The following is a 22,166-nucleotide window of genomic DNA, read 5'->3' as shown; positions in this document are numbered from 1 at the left end:
TCTTAGTGTTTACCAGACCTGTGTGTGAGATCTGGTTCTGCTACCTCCTTGCTGTGTGATCTTGGGCAGGTTCCTAGCCTCTCTGAACCACAGCTTTCTCATCAGCATAGTGGAGATAATAATAGTATCTACTTCCTAGGTTTGTTCTGAGGAGTACATGAGATGACGCTTAAAAGTTTCACTGGGTCATGGAAAGTGCTCAATAAATATCAGTTCCAGCTCCTTTCCTTGGGATCAATCACAAGGAATAATTTTTTAGTTTTGGAGCCCAACTGTGCCCACTGCCCCCTACTTTGAAAGATAGCTATACAATTTGGGGGAGGACATTGCCTTGGGCTACTTTTTGAGACTTTGTTTCCTTGTCTGTAAAATAAAGATAATTCTAGCTCTGATTGTGGTGAGGACGCAATTGAAATATAATCAATGCACTTAAGAACAAATCAATTTCAAACAATCATGTCATGTTAAAGAAAACATGTTTATAATACTTCCCAGTTTTTAAAACACTTTTGTGAACCCATCTTATTTGGTCTAAACACCTGAGGAAAACCCATTTTTCTGCTACTCATAAACCATTCTTATATATTAATTAGAGCAGGCCCCCTCAACATTTCTGCTCTGCCAGGCTATATGAGTCTAATTCATGCTATTGTACACCTTGAAAACTAAACCCCCACTTATCTCTATAATTGCCTTATTTACAAAAGTTTCACTAATTCAGATCTTCTTCCATACACACACATAAACATACACATATGAGCGGGGAACCAAAAAACCAGAATTATATTTTGGAGGGAGGGCCTTTTGGTAATACAGGCTTCTCTCGCTAGGTAAGTGTTCTAGAAACCCATCGCTATGTATGTGTTCTGGGGAACCATCAGCATTAGTGTACTAGCTAGCATTGTTGTTGAGAGACTGCATTTGACCAAAACTGGCACAATCCCTGTGCCCCACCATCCCTAGTCACCCAATCTCACCCCAAACATTTTTTTTTTTGTTTCTCCATATGAAAAAAGTCCTCAAAGGGAAACATTTGGCTGATGTGGAAGAGGTGAAATAAACAACGGCAGAAGCACTAAAAGTCATCAAACTTGATGAGTTCAAAAACTGTGTTAAGCAGTGGCAAAAACATCTTGATAGATGTATTGCATCAAGTGGAGAGTACTTTGAAGGTGACTGAAGTTCAAACATGTAAGAGTAAATGCACAATTTTTTATAAATAAATTTTGGTTTTCGGGAGTCCTTTATAGACACACGCACATTAAAATTTAGAAATTTTTGCTAGAGAAAAATGGGAAAATAATACTTATTTTTCACACAAGCATCCTTAAAGCAGGAAAGATAACTGAGAGTGTACATAGCAGAGGGAGGTCCCAATGACTCGACTGCCTTTTCATCCTAAGGTTGATATTTGAAATTCTGCCATCACAACTTCATCATTTAGTGTATATCTTCGATTCCCTACATGAACACAGCTGTCCTTGGCAACCTACACTGTTATTAGTCATTCATACCTTTTTAATGCATAGTCTAAAAAAAGATGAATTGCAATGAGCAATGTTGAGAGAGTGAGGGCATAGGATATATTTGGGAGCAGAGGAGGAAACAATACCAAGAATAGGAAAATGACTTCAGAAGCTTGATGTTTTTTAAACTTTATTGGTTTGCTTGGATCATTCTTCCTCCTCTTCCCATCTTCACTCTGTTAGCCCAGGACCCGTGTCCTTCCCTGGATGGATGCAGTGGCTTCCTTGCCACACTCCTTGCCTCCAAAATCAACTGCACTGTCACCAGCATGATCTTTTTAAGATTCAAATCAGATTATGAAAGATGAGAGTCATTTCTATCTTCAAAGTAGGCTGGATCCATGAGTGATCTCTTAGGCTTCTTTTTTTCTAATAAACTGGGAGTCCAAGTTTATTAGAAATCCCAACTGGCATTTCTTGGGATTGGCATCATTCACCATCATGTATCTCCCCAGTGTAGGACAAGGAAGGAAAGATTTGAGTTGAATCCATTTTGGGTCCCAGTCATTAGTCACTGTGTTTCAGAAGGCTTTTACCCACAATTATTGGTGGTTACTGGGTGCTCTCCATCTCCTTCAGAGCTGTTGACTAAGGTGTAGGCCCTGTGTGAGTATGAATTTGCTGTGCAATCTGTCTCCATTATCTCTTGTGACTATTGAGTTCACTTGTGTGTGAAGGGGTGAGGGCCTTTGACCTTGTTTATTCAGCACTGCATATTTTAGAAGGAAAAACAGGAACAGGTGGGTGATTAAATAAACATGGCAGTAGAGGTCAAAGTAACACAAACAAAAATTTGATAGCTATATATTGGAACCTATTAAAGAGCTTTCGTTCACAGTCAAGACTCTCATCTTGGTTCCATCTCTGAACTTGGACACATTATTGCCCCTCTCTGGGTCTTGGTGTCAGCCTACTTTTCTTTAAGATTGGGATGGCAGGATGGGTTGATCTGATGAACTTTAAATCCAAACTCCGTGCTTTGCCAAATCTCTAGGACACCATGTTTCATAGGATGGTTTTTTCTCTCACATTTTAACATTTCTAAAATTGATTTGCATCTTACAATCAATGGTATGCCATAGTTTAATTGGCAACATTTTTTATTTGATCATCATGCATAAAATTATAGTGAGCCATACAGCTCACTCTGATGGATTATGTTTTGCCATTATTTTTTTTCCTGTGATCATGTGGATCAAGTGAAAGAATCAGGTCTCACAGTGGAGAGTGTCTTGGAGAGTGTCTTATTTCTACATCACTTTTCAAGTTAAGCCAGCTGGTTGTAACCATTAAGATTAAGTTGAACTGCATATAAAAGAAGCCCTTCCCCCACCAAAGAATAGTGGCTTTAAACAATAATTTATTTTTTTTCACCTATAAGAATTCCAGAAAAAGGGAAGCCAGGGTTGGTATGGCAGCTTTCAGATACTCAGGGGAACAACCTTTCACTATATTTCCACTTCTTTTTCCCAATGCATGGTTTTTTTTTTAACTCAAGGTCACTCCAAGATGGTGGATGGAGTTTCAGCTTTTAGTGACAGGAAGCAACAAGGAAGAAAGGGAGAAGGTTAGAAAGGATTTCACGTTGGCTGACTCAGTTCTCTTTAGAAAGTCTTGAAATTCTCCCACAAAAGTCTGCTTACTGTTTGTCCAGATGTTGGTCATGTAATCAACCCTGTTGAAAGGGAGGCTTGGGGATATAATCTTTTGCCTGATCCTTTGCTGCTTCAGATAAAATTAGGCTCTATTGTTAAGAGAACACGGATGTTGGGAAAGCATCCAGCAGTCTTTGCCATATCAGTGTGGTATGGAGACTATGAATCTGGGCATCAGAGGAGACAAGGTTTCTAATTACATCTTCCCTTACTTGGTCTCAGTTTTCTCATAAACATAAATAATGTGGTTAATAATGTTTCTAACTAATGGAAATAATTTTCTTGCAAATTATATGAGATAAAGTTATGAAACAACTTTTTAAATAAAATATGCACGTAAAATTAAGGGATTTAGTTTTTTTAGTTTATCAAGAAAATCTTTAAGAAGATAAAGACTACCATGAATAGTTTGGCATTTCACTGTTGATTTTCATTTTCTAATTTTTACTCTTTTTCTAACCATAAAAAGAAACTTCTAAGTTTTTTAATCCATGTCTCAGTGTCCAGCCTGGACCAGAATCAGACATTCTGGGTTTGTGGGCATCTGTGTCTTTAAACATGAAGCTATCCTTGTTTCTACTCTGGTGCCTAGATACCTTCAGACTATTCTCTTCTCATTCTTGTTGCAATCCCACTTCCTTCAACTTAATTCCCATTTCTTCCTTCCGCTAGTGACAGACAGTGAGCATGCCATGGGCTCTGGTGACTGGCTAGAGTTTTTCCATGTGAATGTGGAGGTTATTTTGAGGTCAAGGGAGATATGGTGAGAGTTAGGCTGCCTGGATTTAAATCCATTGATGATTTTTATATTTCTACACGACTTCAAAATGATCACATTCCACAACCACTACTTTGCAGTAGTGGCTTTCCTTGTGGGGAGCATGGAGACCATTGGGAGTAGGCAAATCCACTCTGTAGAGATATGAAGATAAAAGAGATAATGTGTGTGTGGGAGTCCAGTACAATCCCTGGCCCCAAGTAGGTTCTCTGTTGTTGACTCTGGAATGCAGAATCCTGAATGTTAGAGTTAGGAGGAGACTTAGAAATCCTTCCTCCTCTTTTTATAAAGAAATGAAGATCAGAGAATGGAGTGACTTGCCCGTGGTCACAAAGCAGATAAGAGTATCTGAGCTCTAACTCAAATCTGCATTTTCTAACTCACAAATGTCAACTTTTATCTGCTTTCCAACTTAGAACACTGTCAAGCATGTAAATTTACATCTTTAAATTTTGCCTTCAAAAATTAAATGTTTACATAGGAAAAGAGGATGAGCTCCTTTTCAGCACATGGGAGGTGTCTGACATGAGGAAGCTGGTCTTGGTAGCTTGTTCCATTTATTTCCCTTTTGGCACTTGATGCAGTATTCTGTGGTGACAGAAGCTACAGTACACTCATGACATCAGGCTGACCCCCTGGATGGCTGGGGTTGGGATGGGGTTGTCCCCTGACAAGATTCAGAACAAAGCAGACATTCCCTGGACTTGGCTGTCCACAGGGTGCCAACAGCTGCCACTATCGGAAAGTGCTGGGCTGGCGGCTGATAATAGGGTGAAGCCCTGTGACAGCTGTGACTCTCACTTGGGCCTGGGCTTCCAAATGCCCAGGAAAATAATAAAATTCTCTGGGATGCTGCCACAGTGAGAAAGATATACTCTGCAGGATGTCTAGCTCATGTCCACATATTGCCGATAGCCCTGGTTGGTGAATGTCCAGTACTGGTGTGTGACCATTGTTGCTGCTCAGATCCTTCAACAAAGAGCTTGCAGCCCTGCTGCAAGGACTCAACTGGGTGACAGCATCCAGCTGCTAGGTCCTGTGGGCTCACTTCAGCTTTTTAGCTGCGGTCATGTTCTTCTTGGGGCGGCCCCTGTTTCTCAAATTATATTTTTCTTTCAGATTACTTAATTTACCCTTAATTCAGTGGATAATGACTAGTTCCTGTTAGGTGTGTGACACAATGAAAGACAACAAAGGTGGGGACCAAAGCTGTTCTGAGATCAGAGGGACAGGCATGCAGTAAGTAAGCTGAGGAGTAAGCATATAAAGGTGAGGATGCCACGGTCCCACCCTCAGCAAGGAAGGATGTAGGAAGCCATCAGTTCCTCCTGAGAAGGATAGGCTTGGTTTTGCAGAGGCTTTGGCTTTAGTTTTGGACTTTGAAGTAAAGACTATGTACATGAGAAGTGGGGGTGACATAAGTTGACAATCAAAAACCAGGGTTCTGCATGCAAAAAAAGCAAGGAGGCAGCAGATTGTGCCCAGGGGCTTAGCCATGAGGCCCCTGCCTACCTCTCTAGCTTATCAACACCCTTCTTACCCTTGCTGCTTCCCTCTAGCCTTATTGGCATTTCAATTCCTTGACGTCCCAGGCTAATCTTCGCTTTTCGATCTCACTCATATCTCTCCTAGAACATTCTCCTCTTTCTCCACCTCTTAGTCGAGCTGATTACAACATGGTTTAAATGTCACTTCTTTGGGAGAAGTCCTCTAGTCAGCCCACTGACCTGTGGGCTAAGCCCTTGTTAGACATTCTAATTGTATTCTGCAACTGACTGTTGTAACACTCATCATTCTTGAGCAACAATTATTCAATCTCTGGGTTTTTTTTACTTACACCATGCCCCACAAAGACACAGAGGGTATCTCTTGTGGTCAACATTGTTTCTATGTGCCCAGCATGGACCCTGGAACATAGTAGGCACTCAATTATTGTTAGCTGAATGAATGAACAGTAAGAGTGACATTGGACAGGTAGGTGAATCTTCTTAAAAGCTGGGTCAAAGAGATCGAGTTGTATTGCTATGCAATGGGGAACTTCATACATATTCATAAAAACATAGTTCTGCAAACCATTTTGGTAAGCATTAATAATTTTAATATATCTATGGCATATCCATATACATTATCACATTATCTTTTTAGTGATTCCTTGAGAACATTTAGGAAACTTATTTTATTCCTTTGAGGATAAGTCTGATGCTTAAGGAAGTTGAGTAGGGTCACAAATCCCTAAGCCTTTTTCTTTATTGTGCTGATGATCTTTCTTGGAAAAAAGAATGTCTTGTACACTTGAAATAATTTAGAAACCACAGAAGACAGTATATATGGATAAAAATATGTGTATATCTCAGGGTTCCACAGCACAGGGCAGACCAAATTTACCAAAAGGAAAGCTGATGGCTTCATGGAAGCTGTTATTCCTTAGGTCAGCCCTAAACCAAATAATGGTTGTCTACTTGAATAGACAGTGAAGAGAAGGCACGTTTATGTTTTCACGTAACTTTAGGGAGATTCTTCTCAGCTCCTTCTGCTGCTTTGTGTCCACTCGTCACTTTTATGGTCATTTCATTTTGTTTAAGATGCAAGGGAAACAGAGGCCTGATATAGAGCTCTCCCTCCCTAGTGAAAATGAGAGGCTACTGTGTGCAAATGCTGAATCTATTTTCTAAGCATCTTTTGAAATCTCCAAATCCAGGAAGAAGGTGGTGTTCTCCAAGTACACTTTTTGTTAAGAGGGATGAGCTTCACTGTTGTCACTTCTTTTGGGGAAAGTGTGGGAGTAGACTACATGGCAGAGATTCCAAAACTGGATCATCATCAGAATCACTTAGGGGCAGTATTTAAAATTCCAGGGCCTCAACTTTAAAGACTCAGCTACTATATATCTGGAAAGGGTACTAAGAATCTGTTTTTAACCCCTATCAAGTGATTCTGATGATAACCAGATTTGAGCCTCCTGATATAATAAAAGGAGCACTGCCTTACAAGTTTTTTTTGTCAGATATGTTAATGTGTAAAACATGGTAAGTAAGATTTACTTCAGGTAGGGAAGGCTGGTTCAATATTTGAAAATCAACCATTATAATCTAGTATATCAACATACTAAAGGAAAAGAAGTCTATGATTATATTAACTGGCACAGAAAAAGCTTTTGAAAAAAATCTCAAACTCGTCCATGAGAAAAGCTTTTAGCAAACTAGGAAATGAAGGAAATATCCTTAACTTGATAAAAATGATCTCTAAAAATCTACAGCTAACATAATAGTTAATGGTGAAAGACTAAGTAAGTACTTTACTCCTAAGACTGTAACAAAGCAAGGATGCCCACTCTTATTTATCACAGTACTGGAAATGCTAAGCAGTGCACTAAGACAAGAAAAAGAAATGAAAGGCATATTTCAACATAACTAACAGAGTAAATTTCAAATAGCTTAATTTTATTATTTCACATTTTATACATATAGCAAAGCATCACATTATATCCCATAAATGTATATAATTTTAATTTGCCCATTGAAATAATAATTTAAAAAGACATACAAATAGAGAAAACTACAGTGGCCTCTATATGCAGAAGACATGATTGTTTACTTAAGAAATCCCAAGAGATCTACAAAAGCAAACCACAGAAACCGAAATAAAACATTCAACCCTAATAAGTGAATTTGGCACGGTTATAAGATACAAGATACAGTTTTAACACACACAAAATCAATTGCATTTCTGTATATTAACAATGAATATGCAAAAGCAAAAATTAAAATACCTTTTAGAATCATGTCAAAGAAGATGTGCTTTTAAGAAAACAAGTATGGGATCTCTATGCTGAAAAATATAAAACCCTAATAAAGTAGATCAAAGACGACCTAAATAAATGGAGACTGATATTGTGTCATGAACTGGATGAGTCAACATAATAAATATATAAATTATCCCCCCAAATTGATCAATAGGATTAGTTAAATTCCTATCAAAATCCCAGGAAATTATTTTTACTGTCATAGACAATCTGGGCGACCGTGAGACTCCAACTCAAAAACAAACAAACAAACAAACAAACAAAAGACAATCTTATTCTAAAATGTATATTAAAAGTCACAGGCTCTAGAATAACTAAAGCACTCTTGATAAAGAAGAGCAAATTGAAAGAGATCACTCTACTTGACAGTAGGTCTTAACTATATGTGTATATCCATGGTGAACAAGATGAAAGGGCATCAGCAGGGGGATAGATGTATAGATCAACAAAACAGAATAGAGAACCTAGAAATAGCAACACACAAGTATGGTCAACTGATTTTTGACCAAGGTATAAAATTAAAATAATGAAGTAAGAACAACCTTATTTTTCTTGAGTTGAGGTTTCACTCTGTTACCCAGGCTGAAGTGCAGTTGCGTGCTCAGCTTACCACAGCCTCAATCTCCTGAGTTTGGGTGACCCTCCCACCTTGGTCCCTTAAGTAGTTGGGACTACAAGTGTGTACCATCAAGTTTGGTTAATTTTTTGATATTTTTTGTAGAGATGAGGTCTCACTATGTTGCCCAGGGTGGTCTTGAACTCCTAGGCTCAAACTATCCTCCCACTTCAGCCTCTCAAAGTACTGGGATTACCAGCCACTGAATCCATCTGAACAAGCTTTTCAATAATTCATGTTGAGGCAAATGAACATCCATAAGCAAACAAACAAACAAACAAACAAATAAATAAATCTCACACCTTACAAAAGTTACCTCAGAATGGGTCATAGACAAATTTAAATATAAAACCATAGAACTTTTTTAAAATAGGAGGAAATGTTGAGGATTTAGAGTTAGAAAAAGAATTCTTAGACTTAACACCAAAACACAATTCAAAAAAGGAAAAAATTACTCTATTAGAGTTCATCAAAATTAAAAACTTTTGCTCTGTAAAGGCCTCTGTTAAGAGTATGAAAAGCTACAGACTCAGGACAAATATTTGCAAACCACATATCTAAGAAAGTTCTTGTATCTAGAATATATATATCTTATATTTATTATGTTATAATATGTATTATATAAATACATTTTAATTCTCCAAATTCAACACTGAAAATCAAACAATTCATCTAGAAAATGAATAAAAGACAGGGAAATGCATTTTACTGAAAAGGATATGCAAATGACAAATAAACATAAGAAAAGATGTTTAAAATTATTAGCCATCATAAAATATCATTACACACCTATCAGAATATATAAAATAAAACATAGCAATACAAAATTTTGCAATGAACGCGGAGAAGTCAGATCACTCATATAAATACTCCTGCAAATGCATTCATAGGCATTTATTCTAGAGAAATGAAAACTTATGTTCACACAAACCTGCACACAAATGTTCATAGCAGCTTTATTTGTAGTCCCCCAAACTGAAAATAGCCCAGATGTCCTTCAATAGGCAAATGGTCAAAAAAACTGTGGTACATTTATACCATCAGATTTTACTTGGCAAGGAAAAGGAACAAACTACTGATAAATGCAACAACTTAGATGAATTTCCAGGAAATTATGTTGAATGAAGAATGCATATTCAATAGGCTGTATGGTTTCATTTATATACTGTATGATTTCGTTCATATGACACCTTTGAAATCACAAAATTTTAGAAATTGAAAATAAATTAGTGATTAGAGATGGTGGGATGGGGTATACTGAATGTGGTTATAAAAGTCCGACATGAAGGGTCGTTGTGATCTTGATATTAAGTATCTTGTTGGCAGTGGTGGATACATGAACCTATCTAACAAAGTTGTGTAATAAAATCAAAGTTGTGTAGACAGAGCCACACACAACTGCATATGAATCTACAATTATCTGAATAACTGTATACTTTTTTTTTTTTTTTGAATTGGAGTCTCACTCTGTCGCCCAGACTGGAGTGCAGTGGCAGCTCCTGGTCACCGCAGCCTCGACCTGCTGGGCTCCGGTGATCCTTCCGCCTCAGCCTTCCAAGTAACTGGAATTGCAGGCACACACTACCATGCCCAGCTAATTTTTGATTTATTGTAGAGATGAGATCTCGCCAAGTTGCCCAGGCGGGTCTTGAACCCGCGGGCTCAGGCAATCCACTCACCTCAGCCTCCCAAAGGCGTGGGATTACAGGCTGAGCCACCGAGCCCGGTTAATATATATATTTTTTGAGTTGAAGTCTCACCTTGTCGTTCAGGCTGGAGTGCAGTGGCACGCTCATGGCTACTCAACCCCCACCTGCTCGGTTCAGGTGATCCTTCTGACTCAGTCTTTCAAGTAGCTGGAACTACAGGCATGCACCATGACACCCAGCTAGTATTTTTGGCTTATTGTAATGATGATGTCTCACCAAGTTAGAGTATCTGGTTTTTGTTTTCCTGACTGGAACCAGTCAATACATAGGATTGAGTCAACATCATAGAATGCAGTATAGAAGGATGAAAAATAATTCAGGACCATCATGACCCTGTTGACTAAGTCAATTCTAATGTTCATTCTCTCTCTACTTCCCAGTGACATAAGACAGCAAATTTTCTTATTGTTTAGGGCACTATCAAAAGATTTTCCTTTTGCATTACTGGGAGGTTCTCATGTATACCTTGGGGAAGTAGACCAAAATTAAATGTTATGAAACTGACTTTTGGGTGGCAGTGATGATGTAGAGATTGGAAGATGACTTAAGCTTGAAGCTCTTTAATAGCTGGGTGACCTTGATCAAGTTATTTATCTTCTCTGAAGATGCTACTGAAGTCTATAGGGTTTTTTTTTTTTTGGTAGTAAGACTCCACTCATGAAATAAATATTTACCAAGTGTCTTATCTAAGTTTTGAAACAGCAAGTTAAATGGACAAACTTCCTACCTCATAGAGTCTGCATTCTAGCCCAGGAAGACATACTCTAAGTATATATCCAATTCAACATACAATACATTAGAGGGTGATGCATATTAAAGAATGTGTTGTGAGACTGAGTGAGAAGGGTGGTGGCTGATATTTCATTGTGTGATCAGGAAAGGTGTAAATTATAATATGACAATTGAATAGAGATTTGAAGGAAGTAAATGAGTGAGTGAGCCATTGGCTATCTGAGTGGAGAACATACCAAGCAAGGAGAATAAAATAATGAATTGCCTCTTTGGACATGTTTATAGAGCTGCTAAAAATGGATCTATTAATCTCTAATGGAATTTTAAACCTCCGATTTTTCAAAATGTTATGTTGACTTGATGAGTAGTAAGAAACTAAAATTTTTATAAAGACAGTCACTTTTCAGTTGCCGGAGTTGATTTCAGATGAAAAACCTCAGCTCAGGTAGGTGGACAAAACATGTGCAATTCACTGTCAAGGGTAATGAGCTCAGATGTTAGTTTTTCTTCTTTTTACATCTCAGGAGAGAGGCAGGTAGGAGAAAAAAAATGAGTGGGTATTAGTGGACATAGGTTTGGAAGTTTCTGTGCCCAGTGTTCTTATTCATCAAAAAGTTGTAATTGTAAGCTTAACTTCACAAGGTTGTAGTTGTGTGGATTAAGGGAGAAAATGGAGAAAAAGACACTTTATAAGTTTTGGTATTTTTAGTTTCAGGTCATGAGACCATCTCCATGATTTTGTGGTCCAAAATATTTTGTTGAAGATAGAAGCATTTGTGTGAGAACCATGGACCCTAACATCCAGAATAAATGTAACTTCAACTTGTTTTGCATTCAATTTTAGAGTAGGCCGGAGATTCTGAAACCCATCTAATGAGGCTAAGGCTAAAGACCTCTTATTAAACCACTGAGTTGACATTTAAAAAAATCAAATAACACATATGTTATTATGGGAGTGAAGTGGGAAAATAAATATAAAAGGACTTTGTGTGCTATAAAATGGTATGTCGACATGAGTTATTATTAAGTGTTTATGAGGATGCTGAAGGAAGAAGATGTTTATGAAATCACATGCGTGAGTATATTTGTAAGTTTTGGTGGGCCTAGTTCAAACGTGTGCAAGTGTGTGCAGGTACGGGTGTGCCTCTGTGTTTGCGTGCCTTTGTTGGAGCTTGTTGGAAGTAAAGCTTTGCATTTTGGATCAATGCACCAAAAGATGAATCTTGTACAGAGCAGGAACTGACATCCTACAAGGTTGTCTGAAAAACCCTTTTGCAGGCAGATGCTAACACGGTCTGGAAAACATTGACCATGTCCAGAATCATGTCTGCTGATTTTTTGCCAGTTTTAATGAGAAAAGGAAAGCATAATCTTCTCTTTGGTCTTCAGTTGCTTTTACTTCTTTTGTTCCTTCTAGTGATGGTGAGCAGGAGGAACAAAAATGTTTCCATCAGGAAATAAATTCCTTCTGCCTCCTTGTATTTTTCAGGAGGAAGGTACAGAGTATGGTGGCAAGAACTTAAAATTGGAAGTTAACATTTATGAATTCTAATCCCTTTTCTACCATTAGTGGCTGATATATCTTGGACAAGTCATTGAAGATTCCCAAGCTCCAAAGTGATTATCATCAGGATGGGGATAATACCCATTTTACTACATTTTGACATTGTTCAGAGTATTATAAGAGGTAATGTGTGGAATAATTTGCATAGAATAAATATTTATTTTATAAAAGAGTAACATTTTATGTCTAGTCAACAAATTTAAAATACTTGAGAGAATTAAACAGTGCTTTTTTTCTGTAGTGGGATTTCTAGATTAACTCTGAAAAGGAGCCGGGGAAATTATCATTGCATATTTATTTAAAACAGATGTTTGCTCTGTGCCTACTTTATGACAAGCACTGTGTTTAGGTGTTGAAGATACAGTGGGAAACAAATTCATTTTAAAGTCTTATTCTCTACATTAAGCAAACAAATAAATATCTAATTAAAAATGAAGTAGACAAAAATAAATAAATAAATAAATACAAAGGAGATACCAACAGGAGAGTTGGTATGAGAGTTACTAATGGGAAGGATCTAATTTAGCCTAAGTCATCAAGGAAGACTTCTCTGAGGATGTGACTTTCAACCTGAGATCAGAAAGGGATTGGTTAAATTGGTATGGAACTCAAGTATTCTCTAAATTCTGCCTCTTAAAATCTACTTTTCCCCCTGTGATTCTGTGGCACAAACATTAAATTGAATTCCTATTCCATGCTGAAAAGTAAGTAAGAGAAAAGGGTGGAGGAGTATATGTAAGGAGAATATTAAGAGATAAATCTTATTTTTATATTGTAGTCTCTTTCCTTCAAACTGTTTCTAATCCCCTGACTTTTGGTTCATAAATAGATAGAATTTTCCCTCTCGTTGTAGCCTCGCCTAAAGACAATGAGTGATTTCACAACAAATGATTTATGTACTGAAATCTGGAGAGATTTAACTTATAAAAATACTCCAGCTGTTTATCTTGATCATCTGATATATCAGAACCTGGCTTGGATGCCTCTGAATTAACTGCAGATTAAATGATTTAAACCAGCTGGAAAAGTATAATGGCAGGGATGGGGGGTTGGAGGGCTACTGGAGAAGGCTGATCACTGTAGTGATTGTGTCCTTATCAACTTAGAAGTTAAAAGGCTTCCACTGTTTATTGCAGGATTAAAAGCAAGGGAGGTGTATGTGAGAGCTGGGACCTTGGGGAGTTGTTGGGTTGGAGAATGTTCAGTCTTTAACACTTTTATTGAGTATGGTGAGGATGCAATGGTGAGCACATTCAATATTGGCACTGTTCTCTAAGAACTTACAATCTGGTGTGAGAAGGAGATGCTAAAACAAATAAGAAATCTACTAATATATCTTGATCACAGTGTCACTTCTATTTAGTGGAAACTGAGTATGGGTCAAACCGTGTGTCTACCTACTAGATACCATGACTTTATTCCCCTTGCCAAGTGATTCTTGCTCTCTTAGTATCCATTTATTCATTCAATTATCCACCTGATTATTCAGCAAATACTTTTCCCGAGTTTCACTTATGCATTCTATTCTGTAGAGACACCCTAGAAGATGAATCAGATGGGAACCCCACCTTCACAAGAGCTCATAATCTGATGGGAGTAAAAAGTCATTCTTGCAAGTCCTTACAGGGCAGGGCAGAATTGATAAGTGTGTCTGAAGAGTTTCATCCGAAATGTTGTGAGTGTTCAGAAGGAACTGAGATCTTATTTATTGGAGTAATTGACTTCATGAAAGAAGCTAAGAATTCAACCAATACATACTGAATGCCTTACTCTACTGCAGGCTATGTGCTATATTCTGACTTACAAAGATGATCAGAGGCACAGCCCAATGGCATGTTCCAGTGTAGAAGATGAGACAGACACTTAGATAATAATTTGAGTACAATAAAAGACCTTTATTCATTTAATAACTATTTGCCAAAGATCTGCTGTGCACCATTCTTTGTGCTATTTTACGTAGGTGCAAGGTGAACAAGATTGACATCCCCTACAACTGCGGGACTTATACTCAGGTTTATAATATGGCAGATGCATTTGGTTATTTTTGTAGGCATTACCAATTTTAGTTATTTTCAAATGGGGTAGTGATGGGTGTCCCTTGGAGAACTGACTTGCCTGATGGGATCAAAGCACTGGAAATCCAATGAGCAAAGTTATAGTTGGAGTGATTCAGTGAGAAGTCTGCCCCCTCAAAGTCCAAAAGCTGGATTGGGTGGGACAAATCAGAAGATGGGAGAAACCTGGAAATCTATAGTCAGCCAGCAAATAGAAGGTATGTTGGAAGAGAAAGAAGGAAACTCACATTTATTAGACACATACTACTGAGGTAGATATTATAATAGTTGTTTTACATGCATTATTTATCTCAGTCTTTACAACGGACATTTAGAGGAGAAAGTAAAGGCCCAGACCTAGGTAAGACTTGAGATCCTGGATAAATTCTCAGAAAAACATTGAGCTGAATTTCTAGAAACTCAGACACACAGGGCTGGAGGAAGAGAAATGATGGGACTTTGAGAAGGAGAAAGGTGTTCACTGATGAGAAATGTATGTTTATTTACTCAAGACTGAAAATGAGTAATGTGACAGAAGATCAGAAGTTGCTGCGAGTCTTCCTGTGCTGACTCATCTTGGTATAAACCATAGAGCCTCTAAAGACAGGAAGGAGGTGAAGACTGGAAACCATAGAGGATAAGTCATGCAGTTGATCCACTGTTCCTGATTTATACTCTGAATGTCCCCCATGTCAAGATTAAATCTGGTAACTGCGATGTATGTTTTCGCAGCCCCAGTAGTTTTTATTCATGGCGTTTGTATTATAAATTGTCCAATTGAAAGTGACTAAAACCCAATTTAAAACTGGCTTAAGAATGTAGGAAATTTATTTATCTTTAACAGCTTTATTGGCATATAATTAACAACCATACAATTCATCCATTTAAAATATATACAATTCAACTCAATGGTTTTTAATGTATTCACACATACATTATCACCACTGTCAATTTAGAGCATTTCCATCACCTCAGAAAGACTTTCGATAACTTTTGAGTATTAATGTCAATTCCTGACCTAAGGAACCACTAATTCACTTTTCATCTCTACAGGTTCCCTGTTCCGGACGCTTCATATGAATGGAATCGTACAATATAAAGTCTTTTACAACTAATGTCTATTAGTATAATGCCCTTGAGTGCTCATGTTGTTTGCGTGCTCATGTTGTAGCACAAATACTTCATTTATTTTTATGGATGAATAATATTCCATTGTATGGATATATCACATTTTTCTCATCCAGTCAACATGGATTGTTTCCACCTCTGGGCTATTATGAATAGTGCTTCTGTGAACATTAATTTGTATGCCTTTGGGTGTGTATGTTTTTATTTATCTTGGGTATACCCCAAAAATAGAATTGGTAAGTCATATGGTAACTCTATGTTTAGTTATTTGGAAAACTGCCAGACTATTTTTCAAAGTGCTACCCCATTTTACATTCCCAGTAGTGTTTGTGGGATCTGATTTCTCCACATGCTCATCAACGTGTGTTGGTATCGAACTTTTTAATTCTAGTTATCTCAGTGGGTATGAAGTGGTATCATATGGTAGTTTTGATTTGCATCTCCCTGATGACTAATGATGTTGAGCATTTTTTCATGTGCTTATTAGACATTTGCATATCTTCCCTGGAGAGATATCTATTCAGATCATTTGCCTCGTTTTTAAATTGGGTTGGTTATTTGTCTTTTTATTTTTGAAGACTATTTTTGTCTGACTATTCCCAAGATATGGTGGGTTTCATGTAAGACTGGATCTAATGGCTAAAGAAAAAAAAACATATTTTATATATCTTATTTCTACCATCCATAGATATTGATTTCCTCCTAAGTTTGATTCCTTTAGTGGTTAAAAATGGTTGCTGGGTCAAGTACTTTCTCTCTCATATCCACCGGCAGGGAAATAGAGTTCTCTTCCCCGCTATAAAAGTCCTGGGTTTCCTTTTAATAAGACTGATTGAGGTCACATGACCACCTCCAAATTCATAACAGTGGTGATGGAGTAGAATTTATGCAGATTGTTTTGGGCTGTTTAGAATGCATTTAAAATACTGAGATTGGACTCAGTTCCTGCTCCCGCCCCAAATACACATAGCTTTTACATAGTTGGTATTATTATTTAGTATTGATGTTGGGAAGGTAGCCAACATAGTCTACTCTAACACTTTTGTAATTTTTTTAATATAACTATTTTATTAAAATCTGTACCTTCTACTAGAGTATATAAAGGCAGGGTCCATATTAGTTTTACACATTTGGATCTAGAACAGCATCCTCATCCTTATCATATTAACAAATAGCCATGAGTCAGATACTGTATATATCCTCTAGATGAAACATTATACTATCCAGTTGACATTATTATTATTATTACAAACCCCATTTTATGTGTTAAGAAATTATGTCTCTGACAGGTTAAGAGGCTTGTCTAACATTCCACATTCAATAAATGGTGGAGCTGGGATTTGAACTCAGGTTGTCTGAGTCCTGGGTATTCTTGACTACCTTTCTTGAATAATGAATAATTGTCATCCTTACAGTTCTTAGCAAAATGTGTGGTACAAAAAAGGTATAGATATTCAACAAGTATTTATTGAACTACAATAAACAATCAAATTCTAATATTTTAAAATAAAAGCCTGAAATTTCTCTTTCATGGCAGAAAAGTAATAAAGGTCAGAGTCAAACTAAAGAGTCAGGTGTCTGGAAGAGTTTCCCAGAATCCCCTTCAATCACACTGATGCTGCTACTCCCAACTTGGAGACAGAGGGCTGGGTCAGAACGTCTGAGTCCCCATGCGTCAGTCAAACACATTCTTCGACCTTCACTGAGCTCTCCTTCTGGGAGGTCAGGCCAACTTCCCGATGTGCATGACTGAGTGTAGAAGTCTGGAAATCAACTTTGAAACTAGGCCTTAAATGCCTTCTGTGATAAATAATTGAAAAGTCCTGTAGGTTTTTTTTCCCCTCTTCCTTCGAATCAAAAGAAAAATAATGTGAGATCAAAACCCCCAGAAGAATATGAAGAAAAATATTCAGAAAAGATATGGGTGCTTGGAATAAAAAACATCGTCTTTTCCTATGCATCAAAAGAAGCTTCCAGTTTATCAGACATTTTCACGTGGGCTGTACCACATTGGGATGAAAATAAAAGCATAGCAGTGAATTCTAGGTCATTAGACTGGAAAGTCAGCTGAAATGAAGCTAGATCTTGTCTTTGAGACAGACAAATTTTCAAAAGGATTCTTCAATTTATAGCTATTTCTAAATTTTTTTCTCCACATTTGGGTTTGAGAGACACCTTATGGTCTGAAAAATAAAATCTTTAGGTGTATGGTAGTTTATACTTTTTGATATATTTTAGGTGCTTTCAAATGGTTTTCACAACAAGGATTGTATATTCCTTTTGATGTATAAAGGCTGGTATTAATGGTCCCATTTTATGGAGTATAAAATTGAGGCTCACAGTGATGCATTAATGTGTTGAATGTCATACAGTTGGTGAGGGCAAAAACTGATATCCTACTGAGATTTTTGTTCTTCTGTGGTTTAAAGAATAAACAAAATCAAGGGTTTCTGCAGACGTGGACTCAAATCTTAACACTTTTCTAGCTGGGTGGCTTTAATCAGTTATTTCAACTTTATCCTCTTCATCTGAAAAATTAGAATAATATCTACATTGCACGACTGTGGCAAGGATTAAGTGAGATAAGATATGGAAAGTGCCCAATTGAAGGATTTGAGATGGCCTGATAACCAGCAATCCTCTGCTTTGTCTAAGTCTGAACTGATTAAGAAATAGAATTACTCAAGTAGGCAGAAGGGAAGAATGTAGATTATACTGGTAGAAAATGGGGTCCTTAACATTAAACCCTAAAATTAGGAAGACTTATCATTCAGTCACACACAACATTTGGTGATCCAAATAGGAATTTTATTGTCTGATTCATAGTCTCATCTATGGCCACATCACCTTAAATGTGCCCGATTTTGACTCATAGTCTCTGATTTAGTATCAATGAAGCTTAAAATCCAGGGAGACATAATCCTCAAATATTATTTATTTTAAAACTGTCATAATGTGACTAAAGAAATGGAGAGCTCCCACCCACAGTGTATATCATACCCAAAGTCACACAGCAGCCTTGTAGAGGCAAAGTTGGAACTAGAACCTGTCCTCTGACTCTCAAGATATTTCCTCCCAGTGCATCATGCTGTCTCATTTCCCAGGAGCTGTCTTTGGCATACCGATTTCAATTTTTTTGAATATATATCCAGAAGAGAGATATAAATGGCCAACAGATTCATGAAAAAATTCTTAATGTCTCTAATCATTTGGGTAATGTAAATGAAAACCACAATTAGATATTACTTCATGCCTGTTAGAATAGCTAATATAAAAAAGACGGATAGTAACAAGTGTTGGCAAGGATACAGAGGAAGGGGAACCCTTATACACTGTGAGGATATAAATTAGTGTAAAAGTTGGTATGTCAAAGAGATATTGGCACTCCTATGCTCATTTCAGAATTATTCATAATAGCCTAGATACAGAATCAACCTAAGTGTTCATAAACATATGAATGGTAAATAAATGTATGGGATATATACAATAGAATACTACACAGCCTTAAAAAGGAGATAAATTCTGTCATTTGTGACAACATGGATGGATCTGAAGGACGTTATGCTAAGTGAAGTAAACCTGACACAGAAGGACAAATGCTGCATGATCTCACTTATATGTGGAATCTTAAAAAAAGAGTCAATCTCATCAAAACATAGAATAGAAAAGTGCTTACCAGAGGTTGGGGTAGTTGTGGCAGGGAGAAGGATGAGGAAAAGGAAAATGTTGATCAATGGGTACACATTTTCAGATAGACTGAAGCGGTAAGATTTAGTAATCTATTGCACTGTATGGTGTCCACAGGTAATAATGATGCATTATATATTTCAAAATTGCTAAAGTAAATTTTTAAGCCTTCTCACTACAAATAAATGATAAATTGAGAGATAATGGTTATATTAATTAGCCTGATTGAATCTTCCTATGATGTATACACAGATCAATACACATTATACCCCATAAATATACACAAATATTATTTGTCAATTTAATGAAGTAATGTCTTTGAATATTTCCTTAGCCAAACCTGATACTTAAGTCTTGATCATAAGGATAATTAATAAATTAACTCATGCATGCATTCATTTATAACACATTCATTGTGTGTGCAAGCTATTACTCTAGGTGTTGGGGCTATCACAGCAAATAAAACAGATAAAGATTCCTTTCTCATGTAACTTGCTTTTTGGTGGGGATATATAGAAAATAAATGACAAACAAGCAAACAAATATATGCTATTTAAGATAGTGATGAATGCCATGTAGAGAAATAAAGCAAGACAAAGGGACAAATGGTGCCTTTTATATAGAATATTTAAGGAAGGTTATCCCAAAGAGGTGATATTTGAGCAGAGAGATGAAAAATGTAAGAGGGTAATTCATGCAAGTGTCTGGGAGAAGAACACTCCAGGCAGAGGTAAAGAACCTTTCAGGGAAGTATAAAGATCATGAGGCAAGAAAGACTTTTGGCACTCTGGCAAATAGCAAGGAGGTCAATAGGTTAGAGTGGAGAGTGTAGGTGGGTGAGATGGTAAGAATTGGGGGTCAAACTGTCAAGAGGAACCCAGGTTATATTGGTCCTTATAGGAAATTATAAAGGTGACTTTATACAGAGTGAGATGAGAGAACATTTGAATAAAATTTTAAAACAGTCCCTCTGCTATGTAAGGAATGAGGGAGTGATACAGATGAAAGTTGGAGACTAGACAAGTGCCACTGAAATAATCTGGGCTGAAGAAGAAGCTGATAGCTTGGAACAAAGCTGTAGTAGAGGAGATGGAAAGAAGAATTTTACTCAATTTATTGTGTACATATGAGTGAGGAAGAGGAAAAGTGGGATTTAACCAGGACTGTGATTTTGCCAAGGAAATGTGATGAAGTATTAAAAAAAGCAAGGGAACTTAGATATAGGTTAAGATATAGAAAGAAGGGGTCTGTCTTTGGGATATTGCCTGTGGTTTGGAAAGAAAGGGCAGGCGGGTATCTGCTTGTTGGGTTGGGAGAGGTGATGAAAAAATAGGCTGGGTGATAGAGTACCAGGAATTTTCTTGATATATTATCAATTTGAGATACTTATTAGAAATTCAAGAGATTATGGACAGTAGGTGGTGGGCTATCTAAGAGTGGATTTCAGAAGAGAGGTCAGGTGGGCAATGCAAACATGGTAGTCATCAGTCTATGGATGGTATTTACAGCCTTGATGCTGCATTAGATCACCTGTGTAGCTAGAGATAAAAAGAAACCTGAGAAAAGAACATCAGGATACTCAAAGGTAAACAGTCAGAAAAAGGAAAAGGATTTGGCAAAGGAAATTAAGGAGTAACAATGGAGTATAGTATCCTTGACTCCAGCTAATAAATATTTTAAGAGAGAGTTTAAATCAGATTAGGTATGGAGAATTGGAGTTGTTTAACAACATGGACCTTTATAATCACAGTTTTGGTAAAATAATGTAGACAAAAGGCTTGATTCTAGTCTGGTTCAAGAAATAAATGGAGAAAATAATATGGAGGCAATAAATATATCTAACAGCTAATGCTCTCAAGGAAATTTATTGTTAAAGGAAATTGTAAATGAGTCAATCGTAGGAGCAGGGTATGGGGTAGGATGGGTGATTTTTCAGAACAGACATATTATAGTGTTTGTTTGCTGATGGGAATGATCCAGGAGAGAGGGGAAATTTAAAAGTGCAGGAGAAACAGTGGGGACCATGGTTGAGGTGATGCTTCTGAGAATATTGAAAGGCACGGTATCTTGTGCCTTAAGTGGAAACAGGAAGAGTTCATTAATGGTAGCAGGGGGAAGGCGAAATGTATGGTCAGATACAGAGAACTTAGTAGGCATGATGATGAAACAAGTGGAAAGTTCTCTATGGATATTTTCTCACTGAAATAGAAGACAACCCAAGATTGAGAGGGAAGAAGGTGGGTTGGAGATTTGAAGAGAGAGGAAGTTATGAAATTATAACCCAGGACAGCAGAAGAGTGATAGGGCGAGGAAGGTGCATTGGGAGTTCCCAGCAGTCCATGAACTTTGTGACCATGAATTTAAAGTGAGAACAAGTCGATGAGGTTGTATGTGTGCAAACTAGTGAGGAAGAAGAAAAGTGGAATTTAACCAGGACTGTGATTTTGCCAAGTAAGCATGATGAAGTATAAAAAAGCAAGGGAATTGAGATATAGGTAAATTAACATCTGTTACTATGGACCATATAAATGAAGCTGGCTAAGGCAAAAAATGAAAGCACAAAAAAGTATGAAATCATGAAAATCTGTAGACCAATGAGTTGTAGGTTGCAGTATAGTCAAAGAATTTTAAGAGTCTGGGAACCATATACCACGAAGTTGAAAAGTAAGAGATGGTAAAAGGAGGATGGGATTCCTGTAGTTGAGATCATGTAGGTGTTGAAGCTGTTATCTTTTTTCCCCAATAAGTAACCTTTTATTAAAGCTGGTGGTCAAGAGGAGGCTTATGCCTCCCAGACTCTCGATGAGAAATGAAATTTGTGGGAAGTTTTTTTTTTTAATTTTTTGAGTTGGAGTCTCACTCTGTCGCCCAGACTGGAGTGCAGTGGCCACTCCTGGCCACCGCAGCCTCGACCT

Source organism: Carlito syrichta, unplaced genomic scaffold (genome assembly GCF_000164805.1).
Source record: "Carlito syrichta isolate Samal-C Ts95f unplaced genomic scaffold, Tarsius_syrichta-2.0.1 Scaffold308678, whole genome shotgun sequence".
Lineage (NCBI taxonomy): Eukaryota > Metazoa > Chordata > Mammalia > Primates > Tarsiidae > Carlito > Carlito syrichta.
The sequence above is the reverse complement of the archived record's forward strand: the minus strand, read 5'-3'. Positions refer to the sequence as shown.